The sequence below is a fragment of the Nelumbo nucifera genome, chromosome 4 (assembly GCF_055504915.1).
Source record: "Nelumbo nucifera cultivar China Antique chromosome 4, China Antique-T2T, whole genome shotgun sequence".
Taxonomy (NCBI): domain Eukaryota; kingdom Viridiplantae; phylum Streptophyta; class Magnoliopsida; order Proteales; family Nelumbonaceae; genus Nelumbo; species Nelumbo nucifera.
Genome location: NC_142652.1, coordinates 31378861 through 31384100, shown reverse-complemented (window position 1 = coordinate 31384100; position 5240 = coordinate 31378861).

Sequence of the window (5240 nt, the reverse complement as noted above, 5' to 3'; positions counted from 1 at the left end):
GTGTTCCGTCATCCGAGAGGTGGCCGTGGTGTTCTGTGGTCACTGCAGTTTCCATCGTTGACGGTGTTCCAACAGCGGCGGTGAACAATAAGGGTATTTTGGGAATTTTAAAATAATTAATACTCACGTGATGTCACATGTGAACAGAGTGTGACGGAAAATTGATGGCAATGGAGGTGTTAGACAATTGTCAGAAAATTTAAGGGTATCGCAAGACGATATCTAAACAGTAAAAGTACAGTTTGTCAATTTCATGAACAGTAGGAGTAATTTAAGAGATTTACCCTTAAATGAATGATACTAATAATAGGTGCAAAGTAGAAAAAAGAGATTGATATAATAAATTGACAGTAGAAAAGAAAAGTACACAGTATAGAGAACCTCGAATATTTGGAGTATGAGAGTAGCTATAGCTGCAAGTTGTTGCTCAGCATTTGGTAATGCCTCCCAAATGGAATATCATTAGCTATAGGAAGGAGCTGACTTGGCGCTGCATAACAGCCCCAATCGGAGCAAAGGACCTGACTTAGCTGAATTTTGAAACTAGGAATTAGATAGGAGCCTTTGGAATTAGATAGGAGCCTTTCATTGAAGGAAAACGACCCCTTCTTTTCGCCCCCATGGCCAAATTAATCAGACTTAGGCCCCTGGAGAGAGTAGAATAGACACCAACTTTTATCTTCTGAATTATCTGACTGGATGTATTAAGATTACCTCCATCCCGAGGGACTGATTTATCTTTCTTGCGAGTTACACTGTAGCTTGGCTCACTCCACTTCCGTTTCAAGGTGGCCGGCTCGCCCTTGTCATCCTCACCGCTATACAACTTCTGAACTTTAGCTTTCTCTTTGGATGAATGCTTGAGTTGTTGAAGTGCGCCTTGCAAAAGCCTCTGTTTTTTCTCTGCCCCACTCTCTTCCTCTGAATCTTCGTCCGAGCTACAATCCCGTCGAACCAGCGTCAATTGTTTGCAGGGAGAGTATCCTTTGCAAAGATCCGGGTACTTGAGCGGCTTATTGGGCTTGAACTCCGCCCTAAGCCAGTCGCCTAGAGAATCAAACTCACGATCCTCTAGCTCATTTGCAATCTGGTCAAGAGAAACTCTTAGTGAGATCTGCCTATGTTTCTTCCAAGAGTGACCGACCAGCCCATAGTAGATGCAGAGTTTAGTTAACCCCTCATAGGTGAAACGAACCCAGATCGGTTCAGATCCATTGCTAAGAACTAAACCTTTGAAAAGGGGTTTGCGCAAATCTATCTTGAGCTTTAGTCGGACTATTTTGCCTCTAGTGGGGGTGCCATTTTTAATCTCATTTTCGGGAAGGACCTTACCCGCTGCTGAAGCGAGTAGCTTACAGTTGTGATCTGAGAAGAAACGACGGGGGATATCATGCATTTGCAGCCAAACGTTTTGGTGCCAGATTTTAATATTTTCCCCCAGCTTGGAATCCTTCCAATCTTCCAATATTCTAGAACCCTGTGCATGTCTTCTTTACTGTCAAAAACAAATTCCCAACCACAACTATCGTCATGGCACACCTAAATTGGGTTCTTTGGAGCCCATGCGTTCTTAATGAACGCCTTGACATTCTCCTTCGTAACTTGGATCCTATGGAAGATATATTCTCTGAGTGTTCTTTTGATGAGGTCTTCGGCTTCCGCAACTGGTTCCACTAAGATCTCCACAAAAGAACCTGCTACCCTTGCATGTTTGGCAAGATCTTCTCCAATTTCAGATATTTGCTTTGCTATTAGGGTGTTGGTAACTTGATGCCCTTCATTTAATTCCTCACCTGTTCTATCGTCCTCCGTGAAGACAAACTAGAGAAGGATAGACTGGGGAAACTGGGAGTTATACCGCAACTGAGAAGCAGCTTAGCAGTGAAAGGACTTAAATGCTCATAGGTTGGAAAACAGAAAGACAAAACGAACAATGGTGGTTACTCGTGCCAAAAATAAGCTAGAGATTTTTTTGTAAAAAGACAAAACGAACAACAGTTCTTTTATTAATTTTTAATTTGTCTCCGGATCCCAAAGAATTTATGCAGATTACAATCTCTTCAAGAAATGGTGAATAATTTGGTGGAGCCTAGTAGCAGGTTATATGCCTTTTTATGATTAAGGCCCCCTTTATTTACCAATAAATATATAATGGGTATCTTTTTACTATTGATTAATTTTTCCATATTCTTTTTACATTAAGTAGCGGGTTCTACAGTAAAATCATTTTTATATTTTTGGATAAAACTTATCCATCTCTCGGGTGGATAAGTAACTTTTCCACCTGAAAAAATTTTTTATAAAACATAATATGACTATTTTTCCCATTTTAATACTAACTTTTTATGAGTAAAAATGATATTTTGTTACTTACCTGAGAATCCTGAAAATAAAAAAGAATATAAATGAATTTACCTAGATAAGTGCACTTATCCAAATAATTTATAAAATTGTAAACGAATAAAGCCTAAGAATTAATTAGCATTAATGTTTACTTTTATAAGCATTGAATAAATTAATGCAATGATCCTTTGTTCTTTGCATGGTTTGATTAGCACTAGAATAGGTTTATGACCACACTAAACTCATTCACGGAAAGAATATATAATTAATAATTTAATTTGGTCCTTGGGAGTTGGGATCCTGGATGTACATATATAGTTCCATTTTTAGGGTTGGCAAACGCAATATACCAGCTAATGGCCCCCTGAGTGACACCAAGTCCCAAGCTGCAATTTGTGTTTGAACTCATGGATTTTACGATGAGAGTTGAGAGCTCTCTGAGACTGGACCCTTCTGCACAGTACCTATATAGCTAGCTAGGGCATGAGCATTGAGCACGATGAGCGAGCAGGTGTAACTGGATTGCTCCAATTTGCAATACGTGTGGTCCTTTCCTTCTCTTTCATTTCTTTTGCTATTTGTCTTGCTGATCAGGGCGAACCCACAAGGTATGGTACATGATCCAGCTTCATTTTCAACAAATAATAAACTATTAATATGTGTACTTCACCTCGTCTTTTCTTTCTTTTTTCCTTATTTTTTTATTGGCTGGTCGGCCGGTGTGGAGCCAATTTATTTCATCCCAAAAAATAAAAAAGAAAGAAAAGAAATCTAAGATGAACAGCTACATTTCTCACTTATTTGTATTAATTGCTTTCTTATTGGCCACACTAATTTGATAATTCTGATCAACAGCTACATTAATTTGGAAGTTGCTTTGGCCCATAGTGGATCCAATATTGCTACTGTTGGAGAGGGTAGTTTCATAAGTGAATAGCAAATAATATTCTGCTTTCACACTAGCTAGGGTGGATGGTCGGTGAAACTCATCCATAACATGCACCATCTTAACATCTTTACATGGGTGATGATGTCCTTTTGCTTACTCCTTTTTTGTACCCAACCACCATATGGGTGGATGGGCAGTGTCTCATTAAGCATCATCTAATTGTACTCTCCTTTACTTTTAATATATTTACTTGTATCTTATTACACCATTAATATTTTGTTTAATTGTAAAGCAATTTATCAGTTTTTTGCTTCCTTTCACTATCAACTGTATTTTTCTTGTTTGTTTTCTTAAAGGCTTAAACTTTATTTTCTCTTTTGGAAACTAATAATGTACTATAAGAAAAGCTAGCTACCCTTCTATTTATATATTAGAATACTTTATAAAGACTCATGCACTTTTTTCTTTCTATTTTCAATTCTAAATTTCAATGCAGAGAACTAATAAAGTAAATAATTAAAAGTAATTTCATTCGAAACCATGCACAAAGGTCAAAGAGATTAATTGGTTGCTATATAGATTTCCCAAGCTTTAATTTTCATGCCAGCCATGCCTCCCCGTAGTAAAATGATATCCCAACCCTTCACTAAAACCATCCCAAAATGATGTGATGACCAAGTTTTTCTTCTATCTAATTGTATTTAGGGTGTCTTTTTTTGGATTTTGAGAGAGGAGAAAGTTGGTTAATGGGATTTTGGTTCCCATTGACCAAGAATCCCATGTTATTTTTTCAGATTTATGTGAGGACCAGGTAAAGTTTATTTTCTTGGGTATAACTTACTTGGGTAAGTGATACCTATTTCTTAGATGAGTAAGAAATAGCTATTTCCAAGGACACCTTTGTACTAGCTATTTAGCTAGCTAGTTTGGCCATGTCGTCCAATTAATGGATTCATTTGAGTCTATTTTTTAAGATAGACCAGTGGAAGAAAAAAAAAAGAAAAAAGGTTGAATACCACTTGAGAACCCGATGACCCCCTCTATTTATGGGTTTGTATCTTGACAAATTCATCAGATAGAGGACCTAAATCAACCCGATGGCCCCTCTTTGTGTGGCTAAGATGGTCAACAAGACTTTTGGGTCTTGAGACTAACATTGCGTGGTAGAATTTGCAGCCCTCCATGACTGCCGTATCTCAAAGGGTTTTAATTTACAAAAGGTGGATGGAAATGGAGTAAGCACAAACTAAACATTAGTTAATTACCTCTTCCTATCACAACCCTATCTAGATTCCTTCCACTTATTGGGTTTCATTAATTATTACATGATATCTTCATTAAGTAGGGACTTAAAGAGAATTGATAAAAAAGATAACACCTATAATGGGAATGATATCAGCTAAGGAACTATGGTTAGTCAATGACAAATCATCTACCCTTTAAAAACTAATGAGATGCAGAGATGGCTGAGAAGTTGTCACAAGGAAACATGAAAGAAGAAATGGGATAATTTGGGATGCAGGAATGACTTACATCTCATCAGCTCATATGTGGATCTAGGTTTTTGTATTGTCTTTTTTTTGAGAAAATTGTGGATCCAGAGTTGCATATGAGAAGGTGCGTTTTGAATCAATTCCCAAAATGAAAAGAAAAGAAAAAAAAAAAAGTAATGTCCAAATACATACCACCTCAAGAAAGAACCAAGCTTTTTTGCTTAGGAGATATATAATTTGTTCCAAAATTGAATGATGGGAACATAACATCAAACCTCAACATGGCCACACAAAACTAAGCATCTCCCACTTGTTGTTTAAAGGTAGGGCAGCCCGTTGACCCATCTTCTTTTCTCACCACAAGATCAGGTCATCTCTAAAATGATTTAAGATTAAATCAGGTTGGGTTGAAATGACTATATTTTCGTGAACCCAACAATGCTCCGAAGTCCAAAATAAAAAATCAAGAAAAAGACCTTGTTAATTAGAATGCCCTTATGCACTTGATTTCCTAT